Consider the following 15,554-nt stretch of genomic DNA (forward strand, 5'->3'; position numbering starts at 1 on the left):
GAGACTGGAAATTCTGGCACATTTTATCACTGTTTTGAGGATGGCTCTGATGCGTGGTAAACCATCCTTACACAGTCCACCCGCCATAGTATGTCAAGGGGCGGTATGCATCAAAGAATGTTTGACATGGAATGTAAATGGAAGTGGCTAATGAGATAGCTGATGCATTGGTTTTAATTTTCAAAACTTCCCTAGAATTGGGGATTGTTCTATTAGGTTGGAAGATAGCAAATGTAACTCCTTTATTTTAAAAAGGTGGGGGTGGGGTGGAGAGAGAGACAGAAAGCAGGAAACTATAGGCCAGGTAGGCTAATCTGTCATTGGGAAAATGTTAGAAGTCATTATTAAAGATGTTATAGCAGGACACTTGGAAACATTGATGGCAATCAGGCAGAAACAACAAGGTTTTGTTAAAGGGAAATCATGTTTAACCAATTCATTGGAGTTGTTTGAAGGAGTCATATGTGCTGTGGATAAAGGGGAACCAGTAGATGTACTGCACTTAGATTTCCAGGTGCCACATCAAAGGTTATTGCGTAAAGTAAAAGCTCATGGTGCATAGAGGCATGGATTGAAGATTGGCTAGCTAACAGGAAACAGTTGGCATAAATGTGTCTTCTCGGCAGGATGTGACGAGTAGTTTGCCACAAGGATCAATACTGGGGCCTCAACTTTGTGCGATTTAAATAAATGACTTGGATGAAGGGACTGAAGGTGTGCTGCTAAATTTGCTGATGGTGCAAAGATAGTTAGGAACGTAAATTGTGAAGAGGTCATAAGGAGGGCACAGAGGGACATAGATAGGTTATGTGAGTGGCCACAATTTTAGCAAATGGTGTATAATGTTTGCAAATGTGAAATTGTCCAGTTTGGCAGGATGAATAAATATGAAGCTTGTTATCTAAAAGATGAGAGAGTGTAGAGCACTGAGGTGCAGAAGGACCTGAGTTTCCTTGTGCTTGAATCACAAATGTCTAGTATAAAGGTACAGCAAATAATTAAGAACGCTAATAGAATGTTATCATTTATTGTGAGGAGATTTGATTACAAAAGTAGGGAGGTTTAGCTTTGGCATTGGAGGGACCACGTCTGTAGTATTGTGTACAGTATTGGTCTCCTTATTGAAGAAAAGATGTAAATGTATTAGAAGCAGTTCAGAGAAGTTTACTGGACTAATACCAGGAATGGGCATGTTGTCTTATAAGAAATGGTTGGAGAGGTTTTGGTTTATATCCACAAGTGTTTAGAAGAGGCAACTTGATTGGAACACCAACGATCCTGAGTGGTATGGACAGGGTGGATGTAGATAGAATGTTTCCTCTTGTCGGAGAACCTAGAACTAGGGGTCGTTGTTTACAAATAAGGGGCAATTCATTTCAGACAAAGATGAGGAGAGTTTTTCCACCGATTCCCCCGATGGCAGAGGGTACGTTAAATGGGAAACCAGGAGATCCCACCACTGGCAAGACACCTCTGCCGCCGCAACGCTGAGGATGGAAAATCTTCCCCTTCAAATATTTTTAAGAGCTGGATAGATTCTTGATTAACAAGGGGGTGAAAGGTTATCGGCAGTAGGCAGGAATGTGGGGTTGAGGATACAATCAGATCTCATTAAATGGAGGAACAGGCTCGAAGGGCTGAGTGGCCTACTCCTGCTCCTAATTCATATGTTCATATGAAGCACCTCATCTGTGGTGATTTGCATGTACACATAAATATATATAGTTGTATAAATGTATATCGTTGTATATCAGTGCACATAGCTATTGGTACGACCTCCGGCCAGCAGGTGGCGTCAGACATCAGTCACATGACTGGAGACACCCGGCAGTTGGTAGTAGGACGTACAACAGGATAGTCGCACATAGAGTAGCTACAGGAGAATTCACTGAATTCATTTAGTAACTTTGTCTGCATAGTAATCTGTTAGTTATCTTTCCACGTGTTTATTAATAAATCAGCTTTCTAGTTAAACAACTAGATGTTCTCATAGAATCATTGAATCATAGAATTTACAGTACAGAAGGAGGCCATTTGGCCCATGGAGTCTGCACCGGCCCTTGGAGGTGAGCCCATGCTTCCACCCTATCCCTGTAACCCAGTAACCCCACCCAACCTTTTCGGACACTAAGGGCAATCTATCATGGCCAATCCGCCCTACCTGCATATCTTTGGACTGTGGGAGGAAACCGGAGCACCCGGAGGAAACCCACGCACACACGGGGAGGATGTGCAGACTCCGCACAGACAGTAACCCAAGCCGGGAATCGAACCCAGGTCCCTGGCGCTGCGAAGCAACAGTGCTAACCACTGTGCTACCATGTTCTGTGGAAATCATTACAACAGCCCTCTCGCAGAACACAACATCATACACTGCTATGAAAGAATTGATCTGTATTGCACATTCAAACTGTAATGCCAAATTCAAGCTGTTAGGTCATATACGTCTACAGATTTTTATGAAAAAAATAATATTTTTAGGAAAGATAATCCTTGCACAACCACAAGTTTGGATAGTTGTGGAAGGCAAATATGTGTATTTTGTGTAGTAGTTGGAGGAGTCCTATGAACAGATGTTTGGAAACATTCCATAGATTATATCAGTTTTTCTCTCCACTCTGCCATTCTTGGGCAAGGATTAATGAACAGAATTTCCAGCGGATAGCAAAAGGATTTTATTCGCTACAACTGATCAGAGGTGAGATCTAAACCAAAGTGTTTGTTTTCTATTAAGATAAGTAAGGAAGATGCAGAGTTGTATTAGGGTCAGCGCCTTTATAACATGAGTTTCAACACAGGGTGGCCATTATTACTTTTCAGGCAACATTAACTTTTTAAAAAAAATATGTTTTATTGAAAATTTTTCCCAAACAACAATTTTTCCCCTCTTACAAAGCAAACGCAACAATAACAATACAGAAATTTTTAACAATACACAAGTAACAAAACCCCTTTATCTTTGACCTAAACTAAACTAACCCCCCCCCCCCTCCCCCCTCCCCCCCCCTTCCCCCTGGGTTGCTGCTGCTGGTCATCTGTCTTCCCTCTAATGTTCCCCTAGGTAGTCGAGAAATGGCTGCCACCGCTTGGTGAACCCTTGAGCCGATCCTCTCACGGCAAACTTTATCTGCTCCAGTTTAATGAACCCCGCCATATCATTTACCCAGGCCTCCAGTCCGGGGGGTTTCGCCTCCTTCCACATGAGTAGGATCCTGCGCCGGGCTACTAGGGACGCAAAGGCCACAACGTCGGCCTCTTTCGCCTCCTGCACTCCCGGCTCTTCCGCAACTCCAAATAGAGCTAACCCCCAGCCTGGTTTGACCCGGGCCTTCACCACCCGCGAAATCACTCCCGTCACTCCCTTCCAATACCCTTCCAGTGCTGGGCACGCCCAAAACATATGTGCGTGGTTTGCCGGGCTCCCGCCACACCTCCCACATTTGTCCTCCACTCCAAAGAACCTGCTCAATCTTGCTCCCGTTATGTGTGCTCTATGTAGCACCTTAAATTGAATCAGGCTAAGCCTGGCGCATGAGGAAGAGGAATTTACCCTGCTTAGGGCATCAGCCCACATACCCTCCTCTATCTCCTCCCCTAGTTCTTCTTCCCACTTTCCTTTTAGTTCGCCCACCGACTCCTCCCCCTCTTCCCTCATCTCTCGGTAAATCTCTGACACCTTGCCCTCTCCGACCCACACCCCTGAAAGCACCCTGTCCTGTGTCCCCTGTGTCGGGAGCAACGGAAATTCCCTCACCTGTTGTCTAGTAAACGTCCTCACCTGCATATATCTCAAGAAATTTCCCCGGGGCAACTTATACTTTTCCTCCAATGCTCCCAAGCTCGCAAAAGTCCCATCTATAAATAAATCTCCCACCCTCCTAATTCCAAACTGCTCCCAGCTCTGAAATCCTCCATCCATTCTTCCTGGGGCAAACCTATGGTTGTTCCTGATTGGGGACCCCACCAGGGCTCCCCGCACCCCTCTCTGTCGCCTCCACTGTCATATTCAATGTTGCCGCCACCACCGGGTTCGTGGTAAACTTTTTAGGTGAGATCGGTAGCGGCGCCGTCACCAGCGCCTCTAAACTCGGCCCTTTACAGGACTTTCTCTCCAGTCTTTTCCACACCGATCCCTCACCCTCCATCATCCATTTACGTATCATTGCCACATTGGCGGCCCAATAATAATCGCCCAAGTTCGGTAGTGCCAATCCTCCTCTGTCCCTACTACACTGAAGGAACCCCCTCCTTACTCTCGGTACTTTCCCTGCCCACACGAAGCTCGTGATGCTCCTGTCTATTTTATTAAAAAAGGTCTTGGTGATTAGTATAGGGAGACATTGAAATACAAATAAGAACCTCGGGAGGACCATCATCTTAATTGCTTGCACCCTGCCCGCCAGCGATAGAGGCTGCATGTCCCACCTCTTGAAGTCCTCCTCCATTTGTTCTACCAACCGTGTCAGATTAAGTCTGTGCAAGGTTCCCCAGCTCCTAGCGATCTGAATCCCCAGGTATCGGAAGTTTCTTTCCACTTTCCTTAGAGGCAAGCCTTCTATCTCTCTACTCTGGTCCCCTGGATGTATCACAAATAATTCACTCTTCCCCATGTTTAGCCTATACCCCGAGAAATCCCCGAACCCCCTCAAAATTCGCATAACCTCTATCATCCCCCCCGCTGGGTCCGACACGTATAACAATAGGTCATCCGCGTATAACGAGACTCGGTGTTCTTCTCCCCCTCTAATCACCCCTCTCCATTTCCTGGAGTCTCTCAACGCCATGGCCAGAGGTTCAATTGCCAACGCGAACAACAATGGAGACAGCGGGCATCCCTGTCTTGTTCCCCTATATAGTCGGAAATACTCCGATCTATGTCGATCTGTAACTACACTTGCCGTTGGAGCCCCATAAAGAAGTCTAACCCAGCTAATAAACCCGTTCCCAAACCCAAACCTCCTTAACACTTCCCATAAATACTCCCACTCCACCCTATCAAATGCCTTCTCTGCGTCCATTGCCGCCACTATCTCTGCCTCCCCCTCCACTGGGGGCATCATTATCACCCCTAATAGTCGTCGCACGTTAACATTCAGTTGTCTCCCTTTTACGAACCCTGTCTGGTCTTCGTGCACCACCCCCGGGACACAGTCCTCTATCCTCGATGCCAGTACCTTTGCCAGCAATTTGGTGTCCGCGTTCAATAGTGAAATAGGTCTATAGGACCCGCACTGCAACGGATCTTTGTCCCTCTTCAAAATTAGCGATATCGTCACCTCCGACATCGTCGGGGGTAGAGTCCCCCCTTCCCTGGCCTCATTGAACGTCCTCGCCATCAACGGGGCCAACAAGTCCACATATTTTCTGTAATACTCCACCGGGAACCCGTCTGGTCCTGGGGCCTTCCCTGCTTGCATGCTTCCCAGTCCCTTAATAACCTCGTCCACCCCAATCGGTGCCCCCAGGCCTACCACCCCCCGCTCCTCCACTTTCGGGAACCTCAATTGGTCCAGGGACTGCCGCATCCCCTCCTCTCCCTCTGGGGGTTGAGACCTATACAGTTCCTCATAGAAGGTCTTGAACACCTCATTTATCTTTCCTGCCCTTCGCACCGTGTCTCCCCTTTCGTCTCTAATTCCTCCTATCTCCCTCGCTGCTGCCCTCTTTCGCAATTGATGAGCCAACAGGCGACTAGCCTTTTCCCCATATTCATACCTCCTCCCCTGTGCCTTCCTCCACAGTACCTCCGCCTTTCTGGTGGTCAGAAGGTCAAATTCCGTCTGGAGTCGTCTCCTCTCCCTGTACAATTCCTCCTCCGGGGTCTCTGCAAATTCCCTATCCACCCTTAAAATCTCCCCCAGTAATCTTTCCCTTTCCTTGGCCTCTGTTTTCCTTTTGTGGGCTCCAATGGAGATCAGCTCTCCTCTGACCACCGCATTTAGTGCTTCCCATACCACTCCCACAGGGACCTCGCCGTCGTCATTGACCTCCAGGTATCTCTCAATACACCCCCGCACTCTTGCACACACTCCCTCATTCGCCATCAGTCCCACATCTAATCGCCAGAGTGTTCTCTGCTCCCTTTCCTCTCCTAATTCCAGGTCCACCCAATGTGGGGCATGATCCGAAACCGCTATGGCTGAGTACTCAGCTTCTTCCACCCTAGAGATCAACGACCTTCCCAAAACAAAAAAATCTATCCGGGAGTACGCTTTATGGACATGGGAGAAGAAGGAAAACTCCCTAGCCCTAGGTCTAAGAAATCGCCATGGATCCACTCCCCCCATTTGGTCCATAAACCCCTTAAGTACCTTGGCCGCTGCCGGCCTTCTTCCGGTCCTTGAGCTGGATCTATCCAGCCCCGGGTCCAGCACCGTATTAAAGTCCCCTCCTAAAATCAAGTTTCCTACCTCCAGGTCCGGTATACGCCCCAGCATCCGTCTCATAAATCCCGCATCGTCCCAGTTTGGGGCATACACATTAACCAACACGACCTCTATTCCCTCCAGCCTGTCACTCACCATTACATATCTACCTCCGCTATCTGCTACGATGTTCTTTGCTTCAAATGCTACCCGTTTCCCCACCAAAATGGCCACCCCTCTATTCTTTGCGTCCAGTCCTGAGTGGAACACCTGTCCCACCCATCCTTTCCTTAGCCTAACTTGGTCCGCCACCTTTAGGTGCGTCTCTTGGAGCATAACCACGTCTGCCCTTAGTCCTTTCAAATGCGCGAGCACTCGGGCCCTTTTTATCGGTCCGTTCAGGCCTCTCACGTTCCACGTGATCAGCCTCACTAGGGGGCTACCTGCCCCCCTCCCGTGTCGACTAGCCATTACCTTCTCTAGGCCAGTCCCATATCCCGCCTCCGCGCTCCCCCAGCTCTCTAGGCCAGTCCCATATCCCGCTCGCTCCCCCAGCGTCGCACACCATCCCCGCCCACCCACTCTTTAGCCATTTCCTTTTGGATTTCCGCAGCAGCAACCCAGTTGTCCCCCCCCCCTCCCCCTCCCCCCCCCCCTCCCCGCTAGATCTCTTTCTAGCATGATTGCTCCCCCCATATTACTTCCGTAAGTCAGCTGACTTCAACTGACCCCGGCTACTCCTGCTCACTCCTCGACCCCCCCGTGTGGGGAACTCCCATCCGCCTTGCGCCTGTCTTCCCGCCTTATAGGCAACATTAACTTAACTAACGACTCTGAAAGAAAGATTATCTTTCTAACTTTACATTTCATTCACATTAAATATTTAATGCCATATTTCACCTAAGGGGCACTATGTATGCGGCTCATAGTTTTTAACCGTCAACTCACTGCCTATGATAGTGGAAACACTAGCTGGGATAGATTTTCATCTTCTCTATCTGGGTGAAAAACTGACAAAACCGTTGTGGAATCTGCCTGATTTTCATTCTAATAACTTCAGATCAAGAGTCGGCGTAATATCTTCAAGAATTAGCTCCGCCTGTTAGCTTAAAAACACAACCATTTATTAGAGCTGTAAACAATTATTTACAGAGTGCTTAAAACAATCTTTCCATGCTCAGCAACTGTTGGGACAAGTTCCAACACATCCCAATGGATTCCTAACTCCATCCCTGATTGGACTAGCGGGTCACATGACTCCTCACTCAAAGAGCATCCCTTAAAGGGGATGGCTACTACATCCTTCCACCTTTAATCCTTTTTTGAGTGGCACAGTAGCACAGTGGTGAGCATTGTTGTTTCACAGTGCCCAGGTTGGATTCTCGCTTGGGTCACTGTCTGTGCGGAATCTGCACGTTCTCCCCGTGTCTGCGTGGGTTTCCTCCGGGTGCTCCGGTTTCCTCCCATATGCCCCGAAAGACGTGCTTGTTCGGTGAATTGGACATTCTGAATTCTCCCACTGTGTACCCGAACAGGCGCTGGAGTGTGGCGAACGAGGGGATTTTCACAGTTACTTCATTGCAGTGTCAATGTAAGCCTACTTGTGACAATAATAAAGATTATTATTATTATGTACCTTTTTACACATTGGAATAATTAAATGACACAGTTGCCAAAACAGTAACTAGAATGAACATTTTTACACTAGTCCATGAATAACTGAATCTAGAAGTGACAACTTCTTTCTCATAGAGTGACATAGCACAAGTGACTGAGGTTCCTCTGTTGAGGTAGTTACTGTAAGCCTTATTTCACAAGGACTCGCTCGTTGTCCCGACAACTCACCTTCCTCTGTTTCCACTGTTTCCTGGGGGCTAAAACTCTGACCTGTTACTGGCTGATCCGACAGTTCATTCATAGAACATAGTACATACATTGCAGAAGGGGCAATTTGGCCCATTGAGTCTGCACCGCCCCACTTAAACCCTCACTTCCACCCTATCCCCGTAACCTAATAACCCCTCCTAACCTTTTTTGGTCACTAAGGGCAATTTATCATGGCCAATCCACCTAACCTGCACGTCTTTGGACTGTGGGAGGAAACCGGAGCACCCGGAGGAAACCCACGCAGATTCCTCAGGAAATTCGCAATACTTCCTGTTGGCGCACTTAGATCAGGCCGTAGCACTGGCTCATGCCCACACAAATGGTTTATTTGCATGCTCCTTTAAAATTTTGTCCTGTCCTTTAACCTCATAGGATGCCGGCCCTGTCCATGTCACAACAACTCCTGGAACCCAATTTCGTCTGTTATCAAAATTCTTCACAAACACTGGATCCTCTGTCTCGAATGCTCATGTGCTTTTAAACAAATAATGGTTCCTCTTCTGGTTCCTCAGGCTTGTCTCCACCCTACCGGCTAAATTTGGGACCACCAGGCTTAACCAGGTCCTCAGCTGACCACCAATCAGCAGCTCAGCTGCAGAGACTCCAGTCGCTTGCAGGGTGATCCTGTATGATAGCAGGACCAAGTAAACCTGGTGTATAAAGACGCGGGTGGTTGCTTCTTCAAGCCAGACCTGGAAGTCTGCACTGCCCTTTTGGCCAGGCTATTGGATGAAGGATGGGACGGTGCCCTTCTGACATGTCTTATTCCATTAAAAGTCATAAACGTTTGAAACTCGGCACTGGTAAAAGCTATTCCGTTGTCCAAACCGTGACCTCTGGTAACCCGTGGATTGCGAAACACTGGCACAGCCTGTCAACTGTTGCATGAGCAGTTGTGGATCTCATCTAAAACGCCTCCATCCATTTTGAATGGGCATCCACCAACAACAAATACATCATGCCCATAAACGTTCCCGCATAATTGACATGGACCCTAACCCATGGCCATTCCCATGTAACAAGGCTGCGGCAGGTAACTTCTGCTGAAATTGGCACTGATCGCAGTGCTTTACCATTCTTTCAATTGCAGTGTTGATGCCAGGCCGCCACACATAACATTTTCATTTTAGACACACTCGGATGGGCACTATGTAACTCTTCCAGTAATAATTCTCTTCCTGGTCCGGGGCCAATCATCACTCTCAATCCCCAGAGGACGATAGCTTCCTCACAGCTAATTTTGTCTTTCCTGACCTGGTAAAGCTTAATTTCCTCTGGAGCTCTCTTGTCCCACCCTACATACAATGTCGTCTGCTTCACCTTCGACAACAATGGGTTTCTGTTTCTCCATTACTTAATCTGTTGAGCCGGTACTGGCAAAGTACTTAGAGAATTCATGACCAATCTGGATCTCTTCTGGTAGGGGGGGGGGCGCGCGGTGAGGGATATGGGGGGGGGGCATCCATCTCTAACAAAGGAGTATGACTCAGGGCATCTGCATTGGCTATTGGTGTCCCTGGACGATGTTGAATGGTGTACTCAAAGGCCGACAAGAACAACTCCCAACTCTATGTCCAGGCCTGAAGTTATTGGTGGAATCGCATTATCTTTCCAATAAACCCAACAATGGTTTGTGGGTTGTTGTTAAAGTGAAATGTTTCCAGTATAGATATTGATGGAACTTGTTGATGCCACAGATGACAGCTGATCCCTTTCTCTCGATTTGTGAAAGGTTCTTCTCCGCGTCTGTAAGGGTTTACAGCACCAATCCCACAAGTCTCTCCGACCCATCATCCATTCTGTGGGTTAAAACTGCCCCAGCACCATATGGGGATGCATCACATGTTAGTATTATCTTCTTGGTGGGGTTGAATTTAGCTTGACCAGGCTAAATGCCTCTTTGTGGTGTCTTCCAGACCCAGTTATGGCATTTCCTTAATAATACATGTCCTGGAGCTAACACTGTTGACAGTGGCGGTATGATAGCACAATTGTTAGCACTGTTGCTTCACACCTCCAGGGACCCAGGTTCAATTCCCGTGTTGCGTCACTGTCTGTGCACATTCTCCCTGTGTTTTCATGGGTTCCCTCCGGGTGCTCCGGTTTTCTCCCAGTCCAAAGATGTGAAGGTTAGGTGGATTGGCCATGCTAAATTGCCCTTCGTATCCAAAAAGATTAGGTGGGGTTTGTAGCCATCTGGGATGGCCACGTCCCGATTACAAAATGGACACTTGCAAAGAATGCAGGGAAAATTGGACAATACCGAAAAAGCAAGCAGGTGCAAGATCTGTCTGTTGATTAGAGCCTTAGCTCTCAGACAGGACCGGTACTACTAAGCCATCTACATACTAATGAGCCATCCTCGGGAACAAAAGGCAACATTTAGGTAAACAATGCTAAGCCAGACATCCCGCCGCCAGAGGACATTAAAACAAAGCAAACCAACGGCCACCTATGACACGCCCAGCAACCAGGGAACCCACCCCTCTATTGGAGGAAAATCGATAAGGACAATTGGGAAACGGCCCAATTAATTGGGGCCAAGTTCAAGGCCCGCCCAAAAGTGCGCGAAGCCCTTTTGGGGTATAAAAAGGATTCCCCAAGAGAGGATCGCTCTCTTGGCCTTGGCTCTCAGCGAGGAGATACCAGCCTAGCAGCTATGCCAGACCAAGTAAGTTCCAAGTCAACGCACGCTACGAGATAAACGCTCCTAGTTGCTATCCTGTAAACAGCTCAACCCAGCAGCCTCAGAACCGAGCAACGGCCATTGTTCCTCTGACTGAGTGGGCACCCGAAGCTAAGTATAGGCTTTTAGTAATAGCGATAGTTTTGGTCGTAGAGTTTTATGCATGCGTAGATTTGACTGTGTGTAAATAAATGAGCATTGCTTTTGAACTTACTAACTGGTGTATCGAGCCTTTGATCAGTATTCAGTTTTGAACCTTGCGGCGGTGTCGAAAGATACCTGGCGACTCTTGAGCAAACGTAATTAAACAGAGCCAAATTAAGAGAAACACAATTAGCAACAGGTTACTGGGTTACGGGGATAGGGTGGAGGTGTGGGCGTAAGTAGGGTGCTCTTTACAAGGGCTGGTGCAGGCTCGATGTGCCGAATGGTCTCCTTCTGCACTGTAAATTCTATGATTCTATGATTGACAGGTTTGGAGGGACCGCCCATAATGGTTAATTCCAGAAAGGATTTTAGTTCTGACGTATTCCTAGGGGCCGGTGGCTCCTTAATTACTCTCATCTTGTCCTCCATGGGGTGTAACCCTGTGTGTCCAACTGACAAGCCAGGTAAGTACCTCACTAGCCTGAAAGGTAAATTTATCTCTCTTGAGGCGCATTCCTCCTTCTTAGAATCTCCTTAATGCTTCTTCCAAACTGGACAAGTTTTCTTTTTCTGTAGGTCCTGTTACTAATACATCATCCAAGAACACAACAACACCCGACAAGCCTTGCAACAAAATTTCCATGGTCCTTTAGAATATAGTACATGGCAATGAAACTCCAAAGGGCAACTATGTGTACTGGTACAACCCTTTATGGGTGTTTATGGTCACATATTCCCTCGAGCCATCGTCCAGCTCCAGCTGCTGGTAGGCATGACTCACGTCTAACTGAGTGAACGTTTGGCCTCCAGCCAGTTTACCTATTGATCTTTGATTTTGGGGATGGGGTACTTGTCCAGCTTCACAACCTTGTTTACCGTCAGCTTGTAATCCCTACCATTGTGAATGGTTTTATCTGGTTTCTCTACTGGCACCATGGGTACTGCCCATTCTGCAAATTGCACTAGTTGAATGATGCTTAGGTCTTCCAGCCTTTCCAACGCCATTTTGAAGTTTTCTAATAACACATAGGGGACAGAAAAATCTTGGAGTGGCTTCTAGGTTCACATGAATTCTCGCTTATACTTCTTTTATTTTCCCCAGCTCTTCCTGGAGACATCTTGGTACTCGCTGATGATCTTATGCAGGCCTTCTTTGATGCTAAATTTCTTTAACCAATTTAATTTGATCTGCTGGAGTCAGTCATGCCCCATTAAACTCGGCCTCTGACCAGCCACCGCGACTAAAGGCATCTGAGCGGATTGCTGTCGATAACTGACTGGACTCATCATTGTTCCTATTATCTTTATGCTCTCCTCCATATATGTCGGCAGCCTGGTCCCCGTGTTCATTAAACTCAAGGGATGGACCCCTTCTTGAAGGTACCAGTGGCCTGCTGCCCATCATGGTGTCTGAGGCCCCAGTATCCACTTCCACCCATAACACCCTTCCATTTACCACTAATTCCACTGTGATTGGGACCACTTTGTCCACTTTTACATTATTGACAGGCATAACTTTCCGCTCTGCCTCAGGACCATCTTCCATACGGTATACATGTGTTTTACTGTTTGATTTACTTGTATTAGGCAGGCTCTGCGTTTACTTGCACTTATGTTCCAAATGTCCTTTTTTTCACACCTGAAGCATTCAGCTTCCTTAAATCTGCATACGTCTGTGGGATGGCTTCCCCCACATCTGTAACACTCTGGCACTCTGGGCCTATATTAGGTTGTGGGTTTAATCGTGTATGCATTCTGCCTCTACTACTTCCCAGCATCTTCACTCCTGGTGCCACTGCTGCTTGGGTTTTCCCACCCTGGAAGGCTCGGTGGCGCAGTGGTTAGCACTGCTGCCTACGGCGCTGAGGACCCAGGATCGATCCTGGCCCCGGGTCACTGTCTGCGTTGTGGAGTTTGCACATTCTCCCCATGTCTGTGGGGGTTTCACGCACACAACCCAAAAAAAAAAGATGTGCAGGCTAGGTGGATTGGCTACACTAAATTGCCCCTTAATTGGAAAAACGTAATTGGGTACTCTAAACTTTTTAAAAAAGTGTTTTCCTGCCCTAACTGCACTGCTCTGAGCACATTGTAGCTCCTGGGCACCCTTTTCCATGCATCCCATAGCTAAAATAGTCTCCTGCTCTTTTTTAAAATCTGTGTCCGATTCTGTCAAATGTTTCTTTTGTACGCCTTCATTGTTAACACCACCTACTAAACAATATCTTAGCATCTCCCTGCGTGGGTTTCCTCCGGGTGCTCCGTTTTCCTGCCACAGTCCAAAGACGTGCAGGTTAGGTGGATTGGCCATGAGAAATTGCCCTTAGTGACCAAAAAAGGTTAGGAGGGGTTATTGGGTTACGAGAACAGGGTGGAAGTGAGGGCTTAAGTGGGTCGGTGCAGACTCGATGGGCCAAATGGCCTCCTTCTGCACAATATGTTCTATGTTCTATCTCATTTAACACAGTCCCAAAATCGCAATGCGCTAAAAGCTTCTTGAACTTCACCACAAAGGCTGCAACGGCCACCCCTGGTGCTCTCGCCTGGTCAAATTAAACTTGAACACTGTAAAATTACTGTGGGTATGGGGTAGTAGTGTCCTTTGAATAACTCTACAATCTTTGTGAATATTCTGGTATTGGGGGATGTTAAGGTTTGAATCAGACTGCATGTCTGGGCCCCACACGCAGTTAACAAAATTACTCTCCATTTCCCCTCCCCGTCTATTTCATTCATACCAAAAATAATTTTAGGCATTCCACATACTGTATCCAATCTTCTGTGGCAAGATCAAACAGCTCTGGTTTTCTGAAAAGAGGCATTTAGACTGTTCTCTTCCTTGCAGGCTCGACTTGTTCCGCAACTCTTTGCAAGTGGACTTTATTCCACAAATTCTTGCCAACTGAGTCACTGATTCCATCCTTATCGCCAGTTAACTTATAAAACACAACGATTTATTACAACTATGAACAACTATTTACAGAGTTCTAAAATGGTCTTTTCTCTAGGGCCCAACTGCAGGGTCATGTCCCAGTGAATTCCCAACTTCGTCCCTGATTGGACTCGCGCGTCACATGTCTCCTCTCTCAGAGAACGTCCCTTAAAGGGGCTAGCTACAACATCCGGTAACATAATTGAATTGGCGGAAACTAAATGAGAAATAGTGTGCAGTAGAAAATGAAATTAATAAACCAAACACTGCAAAATTATATTTAATCTTCAGGGAGAAAATATTAATCAAATCACTGAACATAAGGCTATTCCCAAGGAGAAAGACTATAACATGAATGAAATTTTAAAAAGTATGCCAATTCACTCCAGCTTATTGCAAGCATTGCATATCAATTCTTTGGATTCGTAAATAGATTCAATCAATTGAATTATTCTGGTGTTAACCAGGTGACTAATTTTGTTCTATTCAATTGAGAATGTGTGATGAACGGTTACTGCCTTATCATCATGTAAGGTGATGTCCCCTTTAAGACCGGGCTTGGAACCCTGGGGACTCCGCCTCTGGCTCCGCCCGTCTGGGAGCCATACATAAAGGCCTGCCTCATGGTCTGTGTAACAGTCAGCTCTCGTCTCTAGCTGTAGTATAGTTATTAGTCTAATAAAGCCTTCTTTACAGTTTAATCTCTAAGCGTCATTATTGAGGGTACCTCAATTTATTAGACTAAACTAGATTCAGGATGGACGCAGGCCTAAAACCAGAGAAGCTCAATCTGGGAGCACGAACGCCGGAGGCAAAGGAAATTTTAAAATACTGGCTGCGGTGCTTCGAGGCCTACCTGGACTCCGCAGAGATTCCCATCCTAGGGCCACGCAAGCTGCGTCTACTCCACGTCCGGGTGAGTCACAGAATCTCCGCCACGCTCGAAAAGGCGACGACTTATGAGGAAGCGATTGAGTTGCTCCGCAAGCGGTTTGTCAAACCCGTCAATGAGGTGCACGCCCGGCATCTGCTCTCTACCTGCCGGCAGCGCTCCGGGGAATCGCTCGACGAGTTTGTTGAAAAACTCACCGCGCTTGCCAGGGACTGTGACCATCAGGATGTGACAGGGGAAGTCCATATGAACCTGCATATCAGAGATGCTTTCGTGTCCGGCATCTGCTCGATCTACATCCAGCAGCGGCTGCTCAAAAACGGGGCAAAAGACCTCCAGGAGACGCTAACGCTCGCCTCCTCGCTGGAGGTGGCCCGACATAACTTGGGTACGTACCCCGCGGACTCTGCCAGCCCCCCCCCCGGACCTCCTCAGAATCAACCGTATTACAGGCCTGCGCCACGCGGCGACCCGCTCACCATGGGGGCACACCATGCTACTTCTGCGGGCAGGGCCAGCACCCACACCCACGCTGCCCAGCCCGCTCCGCGATCTGCAGCGACTGCGGGAAGAAAGGGCACTTTGCGAGGGTCTGCCTGGCCAGACCCATGGACAGAAAAACAAAGAACAGCCGGCCCGAAAATC

The 15,554-nt window shown here is 47.6% G+C and overlaps 1 long non-coding RNA gene across 1 annotated transcript in view; it reads right to left on the reverse strand.

Moving 5' to 3' along the window:
- Positions 1–7,467: 7,467 nt before the first annotated feature.
- Positions 7,468–15,554, reverse strand: part of LOC140403885 (uncharacterized) — a 57,417-nt gene continuing 49,330 nt past the window's right edge. Inside the window, exon 2 of the long non-coding RNA XR_011938429.1 lies at positions 7,468–7,965. This is a non-coding gene — a long non-coding RNA (uncharacterized lncRNA). The remainder of the gene's footprint in view (positions 7,966–15,554) is intronic.

This window comes from Scyliorhinus torazame, chromosome 2 (genome assembly GCF_047496885.1).
Source record: "Scyliorhinus torazame isolate Kashiwa2021f chromosome 2, sScyTor2.1, whole genome shotgun sequence".
Lineage (NCBI taxonomy): Eukaryota > Metazoa > Chordata > Chondrichthyes > Carcharhiniformes > Scyliorhinidae > Scyliorhinus > Scyliorhinus torazame.